This window comes from Taudactylus pleione, unplaced genomic scaffold (assembly GCF_031769625.1).
Source record: "Taudactylus pleione unplaced genomic scaffold, aTauple2 ptg000010l, whole genome shotgun sequence".
NCBI lineage: Eukaryota > Metazoa > Chordata > Amphibia > Anura > Myobatrachidae > Taudactylus > Taudactylus pleione.
Window position 1 is genome coordinate 1,732,275 of NW_028284413.1, and position 24,302 is coordinate 1,756,576.

At 41.2% G+C, this 24,302-nt stretch overlaps 1 protein-coding gene across 4 annotated transcripts in view; it reads left to right on the forward strand.

Moving 5' to 3' along the window:
* KCNA10 (potassium voltage-gated channel subfamily A member 10) overlaps positions 1 to 24,302 on the forward strand; it is a 59,496-nt gene that overhangs the window by 23,404 nt on the left and 11,790 nt on the right. The window contains exons 1-2 of one of the 4 annotated variants that reach the window (XM_088467416.1): positions 20,031 to 20,175; positions 21,094 to 21,161. The gene's annotated coding sequence lies outside the window, so the exon portion shown is untranslated. Of the gene's footprint in view, positions 1 to 20,030; positions 20,176 to 21,093; positions 21,162 to 24,302 lie in introns of those variants that run through there. The other 3 variants (XM_088467419.1, XM_088467418.1, XM_088467420.1) reach the window with 3 other exon arrangements.

Sequence of the window (24,302 nt, forward strand, 5' to 3'; positions counted from 1 at the left end):
GAACCCCAGTAATGCCCTTAGTAGTGCCCCCAGTAATGCCCCTTATGCAGAGCCTCCAGTAATTCCCCTTTATGCAGAGCCCCCACTAATGCCCCTAAAATGAGGGTAATGAATTGTGCTACCCATAGTACTTATGATGATGCAAAAATACTTGTTATAAAGAGAGATGTGTGTGGACCCCCAAATTTTGGTTTTGGCAAAACCTCACTCAAATGTTATGGTTTTGGCAAAACCACCCTCAAGTGTTTTTGTTCGGTTGTGGTTTTCGATTTCTTTACAAAATTGAGAAAAATAGCTAAAATCATGTAATTTGGACTGTAAGTTTTGTTCCTGTAGTATTATTATCATCAATAACATTAATTTCCATTCAATTTTGGCACCTACAAGGAAGGGACTATGGGCCTGATTCAGACCTGAACGCTATCCGTCCACTATATATACTTGCACCCTTTTACATTTTGGCATGGTAATCCTCACATCCAATTGGATATGCCGCTATATCTATCATTTACTAGAATGCAGCAGGGAAATATTAATTTTTAGAAGCTTTCAATATGAAAAACTTGTGCCTGCAGTAGAAACTTAACCTGCAATTGAATACGCCCCATAATCTTAATGGTTGCTTTGAGGAACATACCCACTTGTCTGTTTTAGAAGCTTTAGTAAATCTACCCCATAGAGATGAGGTCTATTTCCAAAACACTTCTGATAAAAATTTAAATAACTAATACAAATGATCACAAACTCTGAATAAACAGTATATATAAGGTTAAAATAGTAACCACATAACCACAATTGTTTTTATAGCCTATTTTGGGCTTATTGGTGCAGGGATGGGAGGTCCGGTTTTAGTGTTCTGAATAGAGGACTTTTCAAAATGGTTGGGCTGGGGATATCTCTAACTGTCCCTACCTGAGATCGATGTTCCTCTTCTTCCCGTGGTTCCATCCCTTCCAGGCTGAACTCACAATGAATTAATGAATTAATTAATCACGCCATAAAACACAGTGAATTAACTATTGTTACAGCTCTATGCATCACACAAAACATTAATGAACAAATAAAGAGCAAAATGACAACCTGCAGAATGGCAAAGCAAACATAGAACTCAAAGATTGTATCACTGGAACTTAATTCTTCTAAAAGACCAGCATCATTGAGAAAGTCGATTCACATTAATTGATGATGTAATTTTGCTCATTCTTCACATTGTGCTGTCCTGATCTGCTGTACTTTGATAGCTTGTTACCTGAACTCAGATCTCACCTCCCCCTACTCTCTTTACTTGCACCCATTTATTGTTTGAGAAGCTATGTCTGCCTTAATGCTGAGAGTGGGGTTAATCATTGGTTAACAGACCTGCCAGCTATGTTACATGTGTTTTCATTTTTTTGTTTGTTCATTTTTTGTTATGCCCCTTTCACACTGAGCCTCTGAACAGGGATATTGCCGAGGTAACCTGGGTCCTGTCTCAGTGTGAAAAGGTCAAAGCGGGCTGTGTGTCACAGATCCTCAACCCTGTTTGCAACCAGGGTTATTCCCGTGAATGACCTGGGTTGACTGCATTGTGAAAGTTGCAACCTACAGTAGGTTAGAGTAAAAGGATCTCATTGGTGGTTCAGGATCACTGACACACAGTTTTCATGACTCATCTATGTGAGCCTATAACAAAATGTTCACTTTTAATGACTCACTCATTTGGCAGGGCAAACACGGGTCCAATGTGAAAGGGGTCAACATGGGAATAATACAGGTGCAAGATGCAGTGTTTAAGGGGTATAAAGAGCTGCCATATGGGTGGGAATCTTGTTCAGTAACACTGGTTTCAGTGTGAAAGGGATATGAGTGATAGACCTGTTATTTATAGCAGCGAAGGCTTTGTCCTTCACTCCTGGCTATTATTATATATGTAATTTATTCAAGTCTGACTAAAAAATGTATAAAATTGTTACAAATAGAAAACAATAAAATTGTTACGGAAAGAAAACAATATAATGTAATAAGTAGTTTCATTATAAAACGTAACAAAGTTAGAAGCAGTGTATGTCCTAAAAAACTCTTATTCATATCAAGAACATTAAAAAACACAAATATATATTATGAAATATATTAAAGCATGATTTAATTGAAATAAATGTCTAACCATATAAAGTACAGCACAGAGGAAAAACTAAAAACTTCCATTAAACATTTAAATAGTGAAAGAGTAGAAGTGAAGAATCATTAAGAGAATCATTAGTCTTGTACGGTGCCAACATTTTTTTTACATTGTATTGTTCATTGCACCTGCCTTGTCTCCTTAGAAAGTATGTGATGTCTACCAGATGGTGTCAGTTCAATTGTAATATATTACTCACTGCTAGTATAACATTTAGATCATGTACAGTGTATCTAAATTTGATTAGCAAAAGTAATAAACAAGTGATTAAAAACTGAATACTTTGTATTAATCTCTTTGCATACATGTTACAGTATCTTAGAAAAGTAAAAATGTAAAGAATAGATCAAATGAATGATTTCATGGTATTGTATGCAAATAAGCATAACTTTTTAAAAAGGTAATATATATACTTGCACCCTGACAAAAATACCACAATAGAGTATTGAAACGTTGGTCTACCTCTGTGACTGAGTCTAATTTTTTTTGAGTGTTGCCATCCGGAATCTGCATTCACTGTAGGTTACCTATGTCCTTAGTATAACTTTTTGGAGGGCACCGATTCAATGTTTATCACATCTGTTTGCATGTTGAGGAGTGCCGCTTCCCAGGACTGCTATATATATATATATATATATTAGGGGTGAGCGGGTTCGGATTTCTGAAATCCGAACCCCCCGGAGCCCCCCCGATCCGAGGCCGATCTGAGTCAGGCTCGACTTTTCCCGCCTTACTCGGATCTGAAATCGAGGCAAAACGTCATCATCCCGCCTTCCGGGTCTCGTGGGTTTTGGATCCTATATAAGGTACCTGCGTCGGCGCCATTTTCTCACTCGGCTGTGGACAGTGAAGAGGGAGGGTGGGAGTTAGGGCTGGCTGGGCTGTGTAGTGTAGTGTAGTGCAGAGCAGTGTTGTGCTGTGCTGTGCTGTGCTGCTGTTGTCCATAGGGGCTGTGTCCACTACTTCAAAGTCCATAGGGGCTGGCTGTGTTGTGCTGTGCTGCTGTTGTCCATAGGGGCTGTGTCCACTACTTCAAAGTCCATAGGGGCTGGCTGGACTGTGTTGTGCAGTTTGTTGTCCATAGGGGCTGTGTCCACTCCAAAGTCCTGTGCAGTATCCCAGTCCTAAAGGGGTGCTGTAGTGTTGTCCAGGGGGTGCTCTGTCCATCAGGGGTGCTCCCCCCAAGTGCTAAAAAAAAATATGTTTTTCTGTGTTTGTGAATTGTGTGCACTGTGGCTGCAAGTGCATCAACAAAGGAGCAGCGCCAAGCGTGCGCCTGTGTCCCATTAGTAAAGGGCCGGCTGGCTTGACCGTTAAAGGGTGCTGTAACCCCCAAAGTACACTCCAAACCAAATAAAAAAATATTTTCTGTGTTTGTGAATTGTGTGCGCAGTAGCCGCATGTGCATCAACAAAGTAGTGCCATGCGTGCGCCTGTGTCATAAGTAAAGGGCCGGCTGGCTTGACCGTTAAAGGGTGCTGTAACCCCCAAAGTACACTCCAAACAAAATAAAAAAATATTTTCTGTGTTTGTGAATTGTGTGCGCAGTAGCCGCACGTGCATCAACAAAGTAGTGCCAAACGTGCGCCTGTGTCATAAGTAAAGGGCCGGCTGGCTTGACCGTTAAAGGGTACTGTAACCCCCAAAGTACACTCCAAACCAAATAAAAAAATATTTTCTGTGTTTGTGAATTGTGTGCGCAGTAGCCGCACGTGCATCAACAAAGTAGTGCCAAACGTGCACCTGTGTCATAAGTAAAGGGCCGGCTGGCTTGACCGTTAAAGGGTGCTGTAACCCCCAAAGTACACTCCAAACAAAATAAAAAAATATTTTCTGTGTTTGTGAATTGTGTGCGCAGTAGCCGCACGTGCATCAACAAAGTAGTGCCAAGCGTGCGCCTGTGTCATAAGTACAGGGCTGGCTGGCTTGACCGTTAAAGGGTGCTGTAACCCCAAAAGTACACTCCAAACCAAATAAAAAAATATTTTCTGTGTTTATGAATTGTGTGCGCAGTAGTCGCACGTACATAAACAAAGTAGTGCCAAGCGTGCGCCTGTGTCATAAGTAAAGGGTCAGCTGGCTTGACCGTTAAAGGGTGCTGTAACCCCCAAAGTACACTCCAAACAAAATAAAAAAAATATTTTCTGTGTTTGTGAATTGTGTGCGCAGTAGCCGCATGTGCATCAACAAAGTAGTGCCAAGCGTGCACCTGTGTCATAAGTAAAGGGCCGGCTGGCTTGACCGTTAAAGTGTGCTGTAACCCCCAAAGTACACTCCAAACAAAATAAAAAAATATTTTCTGTGTTTGTGAATTGTGTGCGCAGTAGCCGCACATGCATCAACAAAGGAGCAGCGCCAAGCGTGCGCCTATGTCATAAGTAAAGGGCCGGCTGGCTTGACCGTTAAAGTGTGCTGTAACCCCCAAAGTACACTCCAAACAATATAAAAAAATATTTTCTGTGTTTGTGAATTGTGTGCACTGTGGCTGCACGTGCATCAACAAAGGAGCAGCGTCAAGCTTGCGCCTGTGTCCCATAAGTAAAGAGCCGGCTGGCTCATTTCTTAAAGGGTGGTGTAACCCACAAAGTGCACTACTCTCCAGCAAAAATAAAAAAATATTTTCAGTGTTTGTGTGCGCCTTAGCCGCACGTATATATCAATATAACATAAATGGAGGACCAAACTTTCTCCTATAAAAATAAAATAGGGAAAGATCAAGAACCACTTCCTCCTAGTGCTGTTGCTGCTGCTGGGAGTTGTTCATCATCCCAGAGAGGAAATAGGAACACCACTACTTTTACTAAACAATTGACCCTCCAACAGTCCCTAACGATGAGGATGAAGTACGACAGCAGTCATCCTGAAGCAAAACGTATAACTGAGGCCTTGACTGCTATGTTGGTGTTAGACGTGCATCCGGTTTCCGCCATTAGTGCAGTGGGATTTAGACAATTGATGGAGGTAGTGTGTCCCCGGTTCCAAATCCCGTCTAGATTCCACCTGCATCCTCAAAGCAGCAGCAACAAGCGTGCGTCTGTCTGGAAAAGGGTGGTGTAACCCTCAAAGTGCGCTCCACAAACAATAATAAAATTCTTCTTTTTTTTCTCTTTGTAAAATGTGTGGGCTGTAGCCGCACCTGCATCCTTAAAGCAGCAGTGACAAGCGTGCGTCTGTCTGTTAAAGGGTGGTGTAACCCTCAAAGTGCTCCAAAAAATAAAAAACTATTTTTTTTATGTGTTTGTGACTTGTGTGCAATGTAGCCGCACGTGCATCAACACAGTAGCAGCGCCAAGCGTGCGCCTGTGTCATAAGTCAAGGGCCGGTTTGGACTTCTGGTCCGGACTGAAGGACTTGCCAACATTTTCTGACAAGTCTACTGTCACTGCATATGATACTGTCCTCAAAGCAGCAGCGACAAGAGTGCGCCTGTCTGTTAAAGGTTGGTGTAACCCTCAAAGTGCGCTCCACAAACAATAAAAAATTCTTCTTCTTTTTTCTGTCTTTGTGAAATGTGTGGGCTGTTGCCGCACCTGCACCCTTAAAGCAGCAGCGACAAGTGTGCGTCTGTCTGTTAAAGTGTGGTGACACCCTCAAAGTGTGCTCCACAAACAATAAAAATATTCTTTTTTTTTCTGTCTTTGTGAAATGTGTGGGCTGTAGCCGCACCTGCATCCTCAAAGCAGCAGCGACAAGCGTGCGTCTGTCTGTTAAAGGATTACATCGGTGACAGCATCCAAGTAGGCATGTCAGACAGTCCGTACATGTACTGGCAGGAAAAAGAGGCCCCTGTACAAACTGGCTCTACTTTACCTGAGTTGCCCCCCCTCCAGTGTGCACTCCGAAAGAGTGTTTAGTGCAGCCGGGAACCTTGTCAGCAAAAGGCGTAGGAGGTTGCTTCCACAAAATGTGTAGAAGATGATGTTCATAAAAATGAATTATCAACTTTTCCAGGGAGACCAGCCTCCAGAACGTACAGAGGGACCTGTGGTGGTGGATTCCAGCGGGGACGAATTAATACTCTGTGAGGATGAGGATGTACACAAAACTGAAGAGGGTGAGGAATCGGTGAATGAGGAGGATGAGGACGACATCTTGCCTCCGTAGAGCCAGTTTGTGCAGGGCCAGATTAATTGCCAGCTTGTTTTGTGGTGGCCCAAATGAACCAATCATTTCAGCCACAGTCGTGTGGCAGACCCTGGCGCTGAAATGATTGGTTTGTTAAAGTGTGCATGTCCTGTTTATACAACATAAGGGTGGGTGGGAGGGCCCTAGGACAATTCCATCTTGCACCTCTTTTTTTTCTTTGCATTATGTACTGTTTGGGGCCTAGTTTTTCAAACTGCCATCCTGTATGCCACTGCAGTGTCACTCCTAGATGGGCCACGTGTTTGTGCCGCCCACTCGTGTCGCTTAGCATAGTCATCCATCTACCTCGGTGCAACCTTGTGGACATAAAAACACTATTGTGAGGTGTGAGGTGTTCAGAATAAACTGTAAATGAGTGGAAATTAAAGTTTTTGAGGTTAATAATAGCATAGGAGCAGAAAAATCAACACATTCTGTGATTTTAGCTGTTTTTATGCTTTTTTTTTAAAAAATACAGATCCAAAACACAAAACCCAGAACCCAAAACACCAAAGGGTGGTTTTGGCAAAACCAATCCAGATCCAAAACATGAAGAAAGATCCAGATCCAAAACCAAAACACAAAACACGAAAAGTGGCCGGTGCACACCCCTAATATATATATATATATATATATATATATATATATATATGTTAGAAAAATAACGATGACACTCTCCAATTTGTTCAAGCACAGAAGGCAGCATATGCCTGATGCTACATAAGCCACTTCTTATGGGGGTTAGAGATTTCAATGGGTGTTTTTAGTCTCCCTGCCTTTTGTGATTGACAGGTCAAGGCTGTTTTTTCTGTAGTCTATCACAGGTCTTGGTAGGGGAGGGTCTTAGCTCTCATATTTAAGAGGAGGAAGCAGGTTTCACTTCATCTTTTGTTACAAAAAAATTCCCACCAATCCCTAACCAATTGTTTTCTACACTGTTTCTAGTTTTATTAACTTTGCTTTCAGTGTTTACTTTGTAAGGCGGAAGAGAATTGCTTCTCAGTGGCCCAACACTGCGCAAGTGGTAGTTGCGGGGTTCCTTCCTTTCGCAGGGCATGTTGTCTCTGCTCTTAAGGGGGGACCTGGGCTTTTTCCTAGAGGTTGGGCCTAGTAGTACTAAGCCAAATCAAGGTGGGTGTTGCCTATCATAACTAAGGTTGCGTCTGAGGCCTTCAGGTGGCCTCATTTACTATTTTATCGTGGGCTAAAGCTTTGGAAGCAATACTTTTTTCTTTGCCACCTAAAACGATTGTCTTTCATTGTAAGAAATTTTTTGACCTTTTGATTCCACTTCAATTGTCAGTGTCTTCATTCAGGGTAATTAAAGCAATAAACATCTTTGTGAGGAGCTAACTCCTCATGGGATAGGGGGCTTAAGAATATATTGCACAGTCACTTCACCATGAAAAAATGTTTCAGCAACTCAGATCATTAACATTGGCTTCCAATGTTAGCTACTTATCATGTCGGTCTACATCGGCCACCTCTGGGCTGTTCCAGACTACCACCCTGTTCAAGTTGCCTGCGACATGGACATGCTGCAAAATAGTTGTGACCAAATTGATCACTTACCTGACACCCATTATGAACCCAGTAAATGAGCACAAGCTGCTGCATTAAGCTCACCGGTCCGCGTTCCACCCAGCTGAGCATGCCTGTCAGCGTACACTCCACCCGGCCTAACATCCCTTTCAGCATACACTGGAATCAGTGGCTCCCGCCTGTCTCGCTAAACATCTTACCCGGGGACACTGATCAACACAGAAGTATTCCAGAGCAGGTTGAGATCAAACCAGCTATAAGATAATTACACATAAAATCCACTAGGTGGCAGCAGATAATATAAATACATATGTATGCATAACTATGCTATTCCACATAATGGGTTCTATATGTGAGAAATTGGTCACTGTATAATGTTATTCCAAACACAATAAAATATTGTCACAATACAAAACAAACTAATAATATAAAAAAACATATAATGAAACGATTTTTAAATCCTATTGAAAAGAGTAATGCTAATGACTACAACACATCATCTAAAACTTCAATTATAAAAAACAGTTATAATTAATATTTTTCGTTAAGTCCCCTGGCTGCGATCGTATCGAGCCTGAAAATTCATCTCACTTCTTGTTCTAAGGTGTTTCTCTTCCTGTCACCACCCCTTATTGGCTTTGGTTCCTGGTCAATAACCATACATTTGAGTGTTGCTACCGTATATCCATGTTGCACAAAGTGTCAGATTCTGGTTTGCCGCTCGTTCCTTGTTCGACAGCCTATCTGATGGAACGTCTATGATTCGCCATGTGATCTCTAAATCTCCTAGACGTCTTACCGATGTAGTAGAGATCACACGGACACATCAGAATATAAACCACAAAAGAAAACAAGCATGAGAGCCAATGCCTTATCTGAATTTTGGTACCAGTATGAGGATGAGCAAACTCTATTCCAGAAATCATACCATTGCAGGTCGTGCATCCAGTACAACAAAAACAGCAATTTTTCTTCCCAGGCAACCATGTGCCACTAGTTTTTTTTTCTGAAATTGCTCATAGGTTGCATGAGAAGCTGTCTCAGATTAGGTCCTCTTTTAAAGGATAATAATTGGTGTGATGCTACATGAGAAATAGTTGGATCTGTCCCAATTATAGGCCAATTTCTCTAAAGTGATTTTGCAAATTGAGTTGCTCTAATATTGAACTGGGTGGTTATAGCCATTCTGGTATCAGTCATAGGTGCAGACAGTCTCATTTCCCAACTCTGTAGCTCTCATGCTCTCCCAAACTCTTTTGTTTGTTTACTAATTTCTTAATTAGACAATACATATCCCATAGCTCCAGCATCAGAGAGGTGTAATCTTAATGACAAATAATATTACAAAGTATACAAAAAAAATTAAAAATTGTATATATAGTTCTGCACAATAATTATTTTATTTTCATATCCATATTATTGGTATCTCCTAATAAGTAAATGCAACACACTTAACCCAGCAGATACTCAAGTTCATCATCCAACTGGATCCTATTAAGTCACTTGTTATTTAATTCACATATGCACCTCTTGAGTTGATCTAAACATCTACTAGCCAGCACATTTGATAGATAAAACAGTTGTCCCTTGTAAAGATCTTATGGGATTTTTAAAATGACACATTTAAATTGTGTAATAACAACTTGTGCTGATCAAATAGATTAGTTAATCTCCCTGTGAATCAAATACCACATATCACCTTATTCACTTCTTGTGGGTGCATACATATCATTGTGTGTGTATATCCTAATGTTCACCAGTTTGGAGATCATTTACGTTACTCAGTGCAATTGTTTCAAATAAGCATTAGGTTGTACCATACATATTTACTTTTTTCTTATTCACTGTGTATGCAACAATAGAGTAAGTGAAAATTCAAAACACCAATAGCCCCATACTGCATCTGCTGTTATGCAACTTGAGAATCAGTGGTTGCATAATGAGAGCACAGCACAGTGCTCTAGTATTGTGGAAGAAAGTACAGAATGCTTCTGCTGCCGACCGGGGAAGTCAGGGCACGCTGTTGTTCATAACATTGCAGCATGGCACGGCAGGCTAGGGTACCGTGAGAGATCATAGAAAGGGGAGAAATGTACCTGGCCACTGATGAGATGTCAGCAGGGGATGTGTGCTGCAGTGAGAGCTTTCTGACGCCGGTGGGAGATCAGCCACGCACAGCCGATCCTACCTCCTTCCTGTATTGGATGCGTATTTCGCCTGTCAGGTCCTGCTGAGAAAGCCGGCAGTGAGAAAACACTATTGTCCACAGTATTTGTTGAATTTTGCCTTCTAAATGTCTCAAGGGTGGTCTTCCTCTGCCTGTGGTCTTTCCCAGTCAGAAGCTAGCCCGCACCTCCAGCTCATCCACTGGGATTTTCCCTCCAGCTGCAGTTGGTAGTCCTAGCTCAAGAGGATCTTCCAGCCTCCTGTTGGATTGTGGCATTGACCTGGACTCTAATGCTCCTCTGACAGCCTTTAAGATATATCTTACTCAAAATCAAACTGCAGCCATTTGGGAGGAGAAATCTGAGGTTTCTGCCATCGGTACCTGTACAAACCACTTGGAGCGTAAGCTGGAGGAACTGGTCATTTCACATAAAGATCTTTATGCTCACGATCAACAATTATTAGAGCTGGAAGCTTTCAAAGATAAAATGGCGGATATGGAGTATGACTCTCTGAGAAATAATATCAAAATTCAGGGAATTCTTGACTCTGACTAACTCTGAGTTGTTGGACTACATCATGACACTTTTCTGTAAGTTGCTTTCTGATATAGATGATAAGGACCTTCTCATCGACCATGTCCACCACCTTCCCAGACCTTGGTCAGTCTCAGGCTGCCTTTCTAGAGATACACTTCTCTGTGTTTACTTTTCACAATCAAGGAATGTATTCTACAAACTGCTAAAAATGCTGGTGAGTCTGATGTCCTAGGGGCTTGCAAATCTTTCTGAACTTTTCTGCGTTGACTATATCCAAACGTAGAGCACTGGCTCCTATCACCTCAGATTTTCATGCTCAGGAAAGCCTGTGCCGCTGGTGATTTCCAGTTAAATTGAATATACACCATGATGGCTCGTCATATGTTGTTTCCTCATTGGATGCCAGAGTAAAGTTATTATTGGGCTGGGACATTCCTGTGAAACTCACGGGAGCTCCTTGGTTGCAACCATTCCCTCAACAAGAATGGTCTGCAACCTGATCGTCTTTTCAATCTACGATATAGCCTTTTTCAATTTAGGACTATGTTGGACTTTGCCCATTTCTCTTCGCATGTCTAGATGTTACTGAATTTCCGGAGGTTACGTGAGTTACTGTGTTGGTTGAACTTGTTATATCTGCTTTTGTAGAATTCTTATCATGTTCTCTGTAATTTCCATAGGTTATATTATATCTGTGTTAGATATATTTCTATACTAGTTTGTTTCACTTACTTAGTTTTTGAACTTGGGTGGTGGTGTTAGTGCTACTGTACTTCCCCATGTTACTCCTACTGCACATTTTTTTTCCTTGAAGTAGTTATGCGGACCAAATTTACCGGGTCATTTTGGTGTTCTCCCCTTTTTTTCTTTTTTTATTCTCTTTCCTTTTTTCAAACCCCATTTCCCTCCCTAAACATCTGGCATGCTTCGTAATAGCTTATCTTGCGCTGTGTTCTATCAGTATAATGTATTTGCTGCCTTATTTTGTGCTTCTTTTTCGTCCTTTTTTTGCATACAGATCCTTTCATTAAATGTTAAAGGATTTAATTCTCCTAACAAAAGTAGATTGGCATTATTATCTTTTTCTAAACAGAGAGATGATGTGGTAGTTTTGCAGGAAACCCACTTTTCCTCTAGGAGTCCATCCATCTTTGGAGACCATCGATATGCTCTAGGTTATTTTGCAAATGGCCCCTTTAAACATAATGGGGTAGCCAGTTTATCTCATAGTTCTGTGACTTTTGATTTACAATTTCAGGTGGTAAATAAGGACATTTGCTTTCTCATTTCGACAGGTCTCTTGTAGGATTAGTGGGTCACTCTAGTGTCAATTTATGCCAATTCAAACCAAGTTCCATTTCTTAGGAAAGTTTGTCTAGATATCCAAAAGGTTAGGTGGGGTTCCCTTGTTTTAGCTGACTTTAATTTGGTTCTAGACCCTAAACATGATAAACCCTGTAAGCCCGATAATGCCTCCTCCATTTTTGGCTTTTCTTAGCATTCTGTAACCTTCTGGCAGAATTCAATCTTTATGAAGCCTGGTGGATACAGAATCCAACAGGGCCAGAATATACTTATTTGTCTGCTGTTTACAATTCATATTCTTGAATAGTCTTTCTATTACTGGATAAATGGACATTACAACTAGGGGTGAGCGGGTTCGGATTTCTGAAATCCGAACCCCCCCGAGCTCCCCCAATCCGAGTCATATCCGAGTCAGGCTCGACTTTTCCCAACTGACTCAGATCTGAAATCAAGGCAAAACATCATCATCCCGCCATCCGGATCTCACGGATTTTGGATTCTATAAAAGCTACCCGCGTCGGTGCCATTTTCTCACTCGGCTGTGGACAGTGAAGAGGGAGGGTGGGAGTTAGGGCTGGCTGGGCTGTGTAGTGTAGTGTAGTGTTGTGCTGTGCTGCGCTGTGCTGCTGTTGTCCATAGGGGCTGTATCCACTCCTCCAAAGTCCATAGGGGCTGGCAGTGTTGTGCTGTGCTGCTGTTGTCCATAGGGGCTGTGTCCACTTCCCAAAGTCCATAAGGGCTGGCTGGGCTGTGTTGTGCAGTTTGTTGTCCATAGGGGCTGGCTGGGCTGTGTTGTGCAGTCAGTAGTCCATAGGGGCTGTGTCCACTCCAAAGTCTATAGGGGCTGGCTGGGCTGTGTTGTGTCCCAGTCCTAAAGGGGTGCTTTAGTGTTGTCCAGGGGGTGCTCTGTCCATCAGGGGTGCTCCCCCCAAGTGCAAAAAATATATATTTTTTCTGTGTTTGTGAATTGTGTGCGCAGTAGCCGCATGTGCATCAACAAAGTTGCGCCAAGCGTGCGCCTGTGTCATAAGTAAAGGGCCAGCTGGCTCATCCATTAAAGCGTGCTGTAACCCCCAAAGTGCACTCCAAAAAATATTTTATTTTTTCTGTGTTTGTGCATCAACAAAGTGCATGTGCATGTGCATCAACAAAGTGCCGCCAAGTGTGCACCTGTGTCATAAGTAAAGGGCCAGCTGGCTCATCAATTAAAGGGTGCTGTAACCCCCAAGTGCACTCAAAAAATATTTTTTTGTTTCTGTTTCCAACAAACATAAAAAATTATTTTCTGTGTTTGTGTGCGCCTTAGCCACACGTATATATCAATATAACTTAAATTGAGGACAACACTTTCTCCGATAAAAATAAAATAAGGAAAGATCAAGAACCACTTCCTCCTAGTGCTGAAGCTGCTGCCACTAGTCATGACATAGACGATAACATGCCATCAACGTTGTCTGCCAAGGCTGATGCCCAATGTCATAGTAGAGGGCACATACAATTCCAAATGACAAAGTTCAGGAAAATGACCTTAAAAAAAACATTTAAATCATCTGAGGAGAAACATAAACTTGCCAATATGCCATTTATGACATGGAGTGGCAAGGAACAGCTAAGATCTTTCCCTATGTTCATTACTAGTGGTTCAGCTTCACATGAAGATGGAAGCCCTCCTCCTGCTACAAAAATCAAATGAGTTAAGCTGGCAAAAGCACAGCGAAGAACTGTGCCTTCTAAGAAGATATCACAAATCCCATGTGAGGTGGCGGTTGCGATGCCTGACCTTCCCAGCACTGGACGGGAAGAGGTGGCTCTTTCCACCATTTGCACGCCCTCTGCAAGTGCTGAAAGGAGCACCCACAGTCCACTTGCTGATATGCAAATTGAAGATGTCACTGTTGAAGTACAACAGGATTAGGATACTGGTGTAGCTGGCGCTGTGGAGGAAGTTGGCAAGGAGGATTCTGATGGTGATGTGGTTTGTTTAAATCAGGCTCCGGGGGAGACAGTTGTTGTCCATGGGATGAAAAAGCCCATCACGGTAATGCCTGGGCAGAAGACCAAACATTCCACCTTTTTGGTCTGGCAATATTTCTATCCAAATCTGGACAACAACTGTCTTACCATATGTAAAGGTGAAATAAGTAGTGGTAGGGACATTAACCACCTAGGAACTTCCTCCCTTATACGTCACCTGCAGCGCATTCATAAAAAGTTACTGTCAAGTTCAGAAACTTTGGTTAAGACCGTAAGCAGTCCAGGGACACCTAAATCCCTTTGTCCTGTTGTATCCAAGCACCTGCAAATCACACCATCAATTCCCTCCTCGTCAATTTCCTCCTTAGTCAGGATCGGAAGTAGTCCTGCAGGCCATGTCACTGGCATGACTGACTCTCCTATCCGGGATTCCTCTGGAGAATCCTGCATTGCTACACCTACTGCTGCCACTGCTGCTGGGAGTCATTCATCATCCCAGAGAACACCACTACTTTTACTAACCTATTGACCCTCCAATAGTCCTTAGCAAGGAGGATGAAGTACGACAGCAGTCATCCTGAAGAAAAACATATAACTGAGGCCTTGACTGCTATGTTGGTGTTAGACATGCGACCGGTATCTGCCATTAGTGCAGTGGGATTTAGACAATTGATGGAGGTAGTGTGTCCCCGATTCCAAATCCCGTCTAGATTCCACTTCACTAGGCATACGATACCGAGACTGTACAGAAACTTCAGAAAAAGTGTCCTCAGTGTCCTGAAAAATGCGGTTGTACCCAATGTCCACTTAACCACGGACGTGTGGACAAATGGAACAGGGCAGACTAAAGACTATATGACTGTGACAGCCCACTGGGTAGATGTATCACCTTACGCAGCAACAACAGCAGCGTCACCAGTAGCAGCATCTCAGAAATGCCAGCTTGTTCCAAGGCAGGCTATGCTGTGTATCACCGGTTACAGTAAGAGGCACACCGCCGACAACCTGAGGGAAATCATCGCCCAGTGGCTTACCCCACTTAGACTCTCCTGGGGATTTGTGATATCTGACAATGCCACCAATATTGTGCGGGCATTACATCTGGGCAAATTCCAGCGCATCCCATGTTTTGCTCACACTATAAATTTGGTGCTGCAAAATTTTCTGAAAAGCGACAGGGGCATACATGAAACGCTTTGGGTGGCCCGAAAAATTTCTGGCCACTTTCGCCATTCAGCAACTTCGTGCCAAAGACTGGAGTGCCAGCAAACACTCTTGAACTTGCCCCGCCATTACCTGAAGCAAGAGGTCATGATGCGGTGGAACTCAACCCTCTATATGCTTCAGAGGATGGAGGAGCAGCAAAAAGCCATTCAAGCCTATACATCCACCTATGACATAGGCATAGGAGGTGGTATTCACCTGACTCAAGCACAGTGGAGAATGATTTCCGTGTTGCGCAAGGTTCTCCAGCCCTTCGAACTTGTCACACATGAAGTCAGTTCAGACACTGCCAGCTTGAGTCAGGTCATTCCCCTCATCAGGCTTTTGCTGAAGCAGCTAGAGAAAGTGAAGGAGGAGCTAAGACAGAGCGATTCTACTTGGCATGTGGGACTTGTGGATGAAACCCTTCATTCGCTTTGCCAGGATTCCAGGGTGGTCAATCTGTTGAAATCAAACCACTACATTTTGACCACTGTGCTCGATCCTAGGTTTAAAGCCTATGTGGTGTCTCTCTTTCTGGCCGACACAAGCCTGCAGAGGTGCAAAGACATGCTGGTGAAAACACTGGGCCTGATTCAGAGCCGGACGCTATTTGCGCTCGCTCGTTCAGAAAAAGGGGCCGGCTATTTAAATTGAGCGCTCGCTCTTTGCAGTCTGTTGACGCCTCTATGTCTGAGCGAGTGAACGAAACATGCGCTCGCTGTTTTGTAAAGACGCCCCCTGGCCACTCGCATCCTACGTCATCTCTGCTATTTATTTGATTAATCGGGAACATCGAAAGGCGTTTGAACTGCTTGCAGTGCTTGTGGTAGGATTTTCCTACCACAATCATGCGAACAGTTCAGGCTAAGAAATAACCAAGTGACGTGGTCAATGACACTGCTTTGTTAATTATGCACACCCTTAAAAGCCCGTTTTGACCATTTGGCATGCCTGCGTTCGGATCTCCACTCCCCGTTTTCAAGCACCTTCCCCTGTTACCACCCACAAACGCCTCTTCCCGTCACTCAAATTAGCAGGCACTCGCTATTTTGCGAGCGCTCGATTTCTGACCGCACTGACTGGTTGGCGCATGCGCATTATGACCCATATGCATGCGAAGATGAGCGAACATCGCTCGGAGCGAACGAGTGGCCGCTTACGAGCGGCTCTGAATCAGGCCTACTGTCAGCTGAAGCGGAACGTGACACGTCAACAGCTCCTTCTTCATTTTCTCCCGCAACTGGGGCTGCCAGGAAACAACTTAGGTATCCTAAGCAACCCGCAGGGCAGGCAGGACCAAGTTTGGACATCTGGTCCGGACTGAAGGATCTGGCAACAATTTCTGACATGTCTACTGTCACTGCATATGATACTGTCACCATTGACAGAATTGTGGAGGATTACATCGGCGACAGCATCCAAGTAGACATATCAGACAGTCCGTACCTGTACTCGCAGGAAAAAGAGGCAATTGGAGGCCCCTGTACAAACTGGCTCTATTTTACCTGAGTTGCCCCCCCCCCTCCAGTGTGTACTCCGAAAGAGTGTTTAGTGCAGCCGGGAACCTTGTCAGCGAAAGGTGTAGGAGGTTGCTTCCACAAAATGTGGAGAAGATGATGTCCATAAAAATTAATTATCAACTCTTCCAGGGAGACCAGCCTCCAGAATGTACAGAGGGACCTGTGTTTGTGGATTCCAGCGAGGACGATTTAATACTCTGTGATGATGAGGATGTACACAACACTGAAGAGAGTGAGGAATCGGTGGATGAGGAGGATGAGGATGACATCTTGCCTCCGTAGAGCCAGTTTGTGAAGGGCCAGATTAATTGCCAGCTTGTTTTGTGGGGGCCCAAATGAACCAATCATTTCAGCCACAGTCATGTGGCAGACCCTGGTACTGAAATTATTGGTTTGTTAAATTGTGCATGTCCTGTTTATACAACATAATACCAAGGACAATTCCATCTTGCACCTCTTTTTTTATTTGCATTATGTACTGTTTGGGGCCTAGTTTTTCAAACTGCCATCCTGTCTGCCACTGCAGTGTCACTCCTAGATGGGTCACGTGTTTGTGCTGCCCACTCGTGTTGCTTAGCATAGTCATCCAGCTACCTCGGTGCAACGTTTTGGACATAAAAACACTATTGTAAGGTGTTCAGAATAGACTGGAAATGAGTGGAAATAAAGGTTATTGAGGTTAATAGCATAGGAATAGAAAAACCCACAAATTTTGTGATTTTAGCTGTTTTTATGCTTTTTTTCAAAAAAATACAGATCCAAAACGCAAAACCCAGAACCCAAAACACGGAAGGGTGGTTTTGGCAAAGCCAATCCAGATCCAAAACACAAAGAAAGATCCAGATCCAAAACCAAAACACAAAATACGAAAAGTTGCCGGTGCACACCGCTAATTACAACCTTCTGGTTTGCTGGAAATATTGCCTATATCTTGGTCTGACCATGTTCTATTACTGTGGTCATGGAATATTTCTAAATATTGTAAGCTTCCCCACCCGTGGAGATTATCTGCTCACCTATCGACAGATCCTCTCATGAAACAATCCATTATTAATAGTTTATTTTTGGAATTGAGCACTAAATCCCCCTCTGAAACATCTACTTTGACTTTTTGTTGTGCCTTGAAGTTGGTGATCCACGGGTCTGCTATTCAGGCTGGTGCTAGATTATATAAGCAAAATAGGTAAGTACAGGCAGATCTGGAGGCTAAACTTAAAGTTCTAGAGGACTGTAACAAAATCCAGCCCTCTACTGCCCTCCGTAAGAGCTCTCTTCCATTTGGAGCCAATTACAAAAGCTTCTCATGGCCTGCACTCAAGCTGCCTTTAATAGGGTGAGACAATAGTTTTATTTAGCAAGAAATTGGGCTGGGAAACTGTTAGCTCATAAATTGCATGTTCAGCAGGCTAAAATTAAATTTAAATATATCCTTTCCCCACTCTAATATAGTTCACCAGTTATTACTCTCATCTTAATAATCTGTCCCTTAACTCCGCAACATTCAGCATCCTCTCTAGAAGCTTTTATATCTGGTATTGGCCTGCCTTCTTTGACTTCGGACCACCTTTTCGACTAAAGTGCTCCTTTTACTTTGCAAGTGGTTAAGAAAGCAATAATGTCCCTTAGGCAAGGGAGAGTGCCAGGACCTGATGGTTTTATAAACAACTTTGATTTGACATGTCAGGAGCATATAGTCCCTACGTTGACATCTATGTTTAATGAGGTAATGGAATTAGGGACATTTCCAGCTGAAATGCTTGAGGCTCATGTGGTGACTCTTCCTAAACCTGTCACTACTATCGCTCTATGTAACTCCTTAATGGATATGTTAAACTTTATGCTAAGCTTATCACAACTTGTCTTACTCCTCTCCTTCCTTCTTTGTTGCACCCTGACCAGGTGGGATTCTTGTCTGGTAGACAGGCCTCTGATAACTCTTGTAGGGTATTTCATTCACTGGATTCTATACCTGTATCTGCTTCTGGTCTTCTTCTGCTCTGCCTTGATGCAAAAAAATTATTTGATAGGCTGAATTGGCTCTATATGCGCACGATTGTCATATGGTTCTGTTTTGGTGGCCAAATAGTGTCATCTATACTTGCTCTTTATAGCTCCCCATCTGCGAGGGTGTTCAGTAATGACTTTCTCTCTGTCATGTTCCCCATCACTAATGGTACTAGACAAGGGTGTCTGCTTTCTCTGCTAATCTTTGTTTTAGCTATCGAGCCTTTAGCAGCTAAGCTTCAGGCAGACAGGTCCTTCCCTGGAATCACAGTTGGGTCAGTGACTCATAAGCTTTGCCTTTTTGCAGGTGATGTTCTCCTTTGTGTATCCAACCCCCTGGTTTCATTACCTCGCTTACATGATGTTTTAGATGAGTATATTATAAACTTAACATGACCAAAACAGAAACTTTGCCTGTTAATCTTCCAGCTTTTGTGGTTTCATCTCTTTGTTCTCAATTTTCTTATAACTGGCGAACTGCTTCTATTCATTATCTAGGAATTCATATCCCCCTGACTTTTCCTCTGTGTTTGATGTCAATTTTCCATCATTGTTTGAACATTTGATGGACTACCCTAAATCTTGGTTATCCTATAAGATCTTCTGGTTAGGTTGTCTAGCTGCATTCAAGTTGGCCCTCCTCCCTAAACTAATGTACCTCTTTTGTACAATCCCATTAACTTTCCCCACCAAATATTTGGATAAATGTAATTGTATACTGTCCTGTTATCTTTGGAAGAATTGCCCACTGAAAATGTCCTGGTCTCATATGACTTTCCCAAGGACTCAAGGTGGTCTGGCCCTACCAGATCTGCCTAAATATCTAGAACAATGCTATCTAGTTCAGTTGCAGGACTAGTTTGACCAAACTATGCTCAATTGTTGGGTTCCCCTTGAGCAATCGTGTTTTCCAGGATTTCCTTTAACTGATTTGCTGTGGTCACCCAAACATCTATGCCCTTCCACTGACATACTGTTTCCATCTATTAATGTCTCGCTTCATGTTTAAAATAAATTGGTTTCCTCAGTAGAGGAAATGTCCCTCCCATCCTCACATAACATTGTTACAAACTGTACTTTATTTCTCTTGTGCACAGAATTGTTTACCGCTTTTTACAATATTTGTTCTATGGTTTGCATCCATGATTTGTTCTTTCCCCTTTTCTATCCATTTTTTTATTCTGTATCCTTCCCCTTTTATTTTGGAAAATTTTAATAAACATTATTGATGATAAAAAAATTATTAAATAAAGATTTGAAAAAGCTAAATGACCAATTCTTCTCAAGAACCTCCACTCACTGAATCACTACACTTAGAAAATGCTTTAATTAAAGAACTGCATATTTCTGTAAGACCCCTGGTTTTTATAAAACTATTGATGATCCAGCATTGCATAAATATGTAAACACTGTATAAAAAGCTGTTAATTATGTAGATAAGTTTAGGTTTACACATATTAAAAGACTCCTCTTTTCAGCCTATCCTTGAGGGATGTAGTTAACATACCTACAGCCGGCAACCCGGCTGACAAAATCCCACTGCCGGAATGCCACTATGCAGCCAGACAACCAGCACCAGAATACCAACAGTAGTGGACATCCCAACGCTGGAATCCCGACAGCCAGGATGCCGATCGTAAGTATAGCAGGGCTTGTTAGGTTTTAGCTGTGGGGGGGTTAGGTTTACAAGTCACAGGGGGGGGGGCTAGGCTAGGGGAGGGGAAAGTTAGGGTTAGGTACCCATGGAGGTGGGTTAGGGTTAGGCACCACTTGGGGGGAGGGTTAAGGTTAGTCACTAAGCAGGAGGGTTAGGTTTAGGGACCAAGGGGGGAGGGTTAGGTTTAGGCACTAACGGGGAGGGTTAGGGTGAGGGAGCTAGTGTTAGGATATAGAAATGGAGGGTTAGGGGGAGAAGGGGGATGGTTAACATACATACTGGACCTTTGTTGGTATCCTGAGTATCAGGATGCGGCTGTTGGTTTATTGACAGCAGGCATCTTGAGTGCAGGGATTTCATACCGATTCCGTCCTTGATTATGTCATCGATTTGTATTTTAAAAACCCAGTTAATCAGAAAAATCTATTTTATTAAAATTTCTGATTTACATTTTTTTGAATATTAGAAACATAATCACTCTATGGTAGGTGAATACATACCATATACAAGTAAATTAATGAGCTATATCCAGTGACTGTAGAAGTAAAATGAATTTGAACTTCAAACATCAGTAACTTCAGCTGTAGTTTACATCTTCCCATTCTTCTATTGCATTTGTTGAACAAAAACTCCTGGTATATGTAAATGGTTTTTTGTAAAGCTAAGTATTTTAAAAAAAATTTAAGAGCTAAGCCTTTCTCATAGTCACACCAGGTATATATAATATGTTTAATATACATAGATGGATAAAATTTGCCTTCTATTAATCATGCAGAATTGTTTTTTCTATTATGTTTAGATTTCATTCAGTTCAATTACTGTATGCTAATATCATATACAGTACACTATGTATTGAATAATAGTTATTAAATTATATCCCCCTATTCTTCATTTTAGGTGATGGAAAACATTATTTCTCAAGGTAGTTGCTAAATATCATATATACAAAGACTAAATAATATGAGGTACAGTATATTATGCCCTCTATATACTGTACAAAAATGTAAGTTAAGAAATATTGTGTATGTTTTGGTTACTTATTGATTTATGTTATGTACTGAAGCACTTGTTTGTACACCTACAGTTCTGAATAAAGCAATGATATAATATGCAGAATGTATATCAGCACATTTGCAATACTTTACAAAAACAGTAAAGAGTAAAACCAGTTGTTAAAACAAGTATATTTGCATCATCATAAGTACTATGGGTAGCACAATTCATTACCCTCACTGAGGGGTAGATTTACTATAGCTTCTTAAATTGCATATTTCTCTGTTGCATTCTAATAAATGATAGATATAATTGGTTGCTTTGGGCAACACCTAAACTCATCTGTTTTAGCAGCTTTAGTAAATCTACCCCTTAGAAATGAGGTATATTTCCAAAACTGTTCTGATATATATTTGCATCATTCTATATTGGGCTGCAACATTTTGCATTTCACAGGTGGAATTTAACTCTGGTATTTCTAGCATAAGTAATTAATTAATCACATCATACAGCACAATTAATTAACTATTGTCCGAACGCTATTCATCACACAAAACATTCATGTACAAATACAGAGCACAATGACAACCTGCAGATTGGCAAATCAAAAACAGAACTCAAATATTGCATCACTGGAATTTTGTAATTCTTTTAGAGACCTGTATCTTTGCAAATGTCGATTCACATGAGTCAATTATATCATTTTGCTCACCCCTTCTTTCGTTGTGCACAGTACATAGTATAAACTGTATTTTTGCTAATTTATTTCAGTTTTACTAATCACTGTTTAATCCCTTGTGTGCTGTCCTGATCTTCTGTACCTTGATAGTTTGTTACTTAAACCCAGATCTTATGAAATGTTAATTCTTCTTGGGACTTTTCTATACTCATCCTGTAATCCCGAATTTTCTATGAATTTAACTCAAAGATTAAGTGCACACAAATGTAGTTCTTGTTCAAATTAATATTTAAAAAAAAATCACCATTATTTCTGATTTAGAAGTTTAATTTTGTGCTTGTATCCATTGTCTACTTATTGATCTTATCTAACTTGAAGTGCAGATGCACCAAATTATCTCTTTCAGGATTAATTTTTAACTTTGTCTTGGTAGGCCTTGTTGACAGATCATCATAAGAAATACTTTGAGTAGAATAGACATGTCCAACATGTAAATTCCAAATCTGAGAGGTCTCACTGCATAATAAACAGTTTGGTAATAAAATTCAAAAACTGCTTTCAAAATCATGAACCACATATAGTTAATTTCAGTCTTATAGTAGGTGAGAAGGTAGATCTCTTAGCGCAAAAAACCTCAGCAGCTTAGACACTTTAAAATGGGTAATCCCTTTCCCCAGGAATAGAAAACACAATATAAAATTCTTTAAAGTGACACTAGCGCTTAAGGTTAAAAAATATATTTAATGAATATAGAATAAATAAGACAAAAATTTCACACATTGCGTAAGGGAAAACAAATAAAAAACAAATAGCAGCAGAGTATACAGTGAATGTACAGTACATGTAGATAAAGCAGCAGAATATGCAATGAATGTTAGGAACAAAGTAGTCCATAAACTTAAGTCCCATATGTGATACAATGCATACTGTGTGACGTAGGTGAGTGTCTATTTAGGTGGGGAAACAGGGGATCCGGATAGCACCCTGGTCCAGACACTTACAGGCTTAAAGGATATGATCCTGCAGACTAGCGCCAACGCGTTTCGAGCTGGAAGCTCTTTATCAAGGCTGTGTGCAGGTCAGCATGAGTTCTCCTTTTATAGTGTGTCTTAATTTTGCCGCTGGAAGTGGTTCCCGCGTCACTTCCGGTTCAGCGATTTCAATTCCGGTTCCGCGATTTCAGTGGAAAGCGTGTGAGAAGCCTCCCACACCTCTTTGTTGGTGTCCATATACTTCCCACTACTGGTAGAACTTGAAACTCTCTCTTATTGGCTCTATTCAATTGTCTGCGAAAACAGGAAGTGCGCGGCCGATCACTTCCGGTTTTGGTGTATAGATACAGAAAGTGTCTTGGCGGCCATTTTCTTGGAGGATTTTTTCAGGGACATTTTAGGATGAATTGCCATATAATAAAGGAAAGAAGAAAATCATCATTAATTGTTAAAAAATAGGCTAAAAGGTTAAAATATGAAACAGATAATATGCAGACTTCTTCTTTTTTAAAAAGAGACATAAATAGGGAAATAATAACTATAAAAACCATTTGAGTTCGAAATCTTTGTTAAGACCATGAGGGATTAAAGTTTTAAGTTTGTAAATCCACTCCATTTCTCTTTGTGCTAATCTTGTTTCCTTATCTCTGTTTTTCCAGTTATTTTTCACATTTTCTATTCCCATAAAATTAACAATGTCATTTGTAGAACATGCATGTTTATTTTTAAAATGACATGATAATACATGTGTATCAAGGCCTTTTTTAATATTACGTGTGTGTTCAGCCATTCTTGTCTTAAAGGCTCTGGAGGTGCGGCCTATGTAAAATAATCCGCATTTACATTCAATGCAGTAAACAACATTGGTTGTATGACAAGTAATAAAGTCATTAATTGAATGATTCTTTCCTTTTACAGTAAAACTAGTAAACTTGTTTTCTTTTCTTGGTACTGTTTTGCACATGATGCATGATCCACAACAGTGGAACCCCTTTGTTCTTATGGGGGTAATGCTATTTTGGTCAAGAGCTCTTCTAACCAGTTTGCTTTTTAGGTTATCAGCTTTCTTATATATAAAAACAGGGTTGGAAGGTAAAACCTTAGATAAAACTGAATGTTTTTGTAAAATGTGCAAATGTTTTTTAAAAATACCCTCTAAAAATGAATGGTGTGATCCATATTGGGTGATAAAAGCCCACTCTTTAACATTTTGATTTTTCTTTTTTTCTTTTGATTTAAAGAGGGTTTCTCTATCTAGGTTATACACTTCTTTCTTTATCTTTGATATTTCTTCTCTTTTATAACCTCTTGACGAAAACTTTTCCTCCATCTTTTTCATTTGTTCTTCACAAATTTCGCCATCCGTGCAGTTTCTTTTTACTCGTAAAAATTTACTTTTCGGAACACCGTCTAACCATCTGTGGTGATGCTCACTGTTCTTA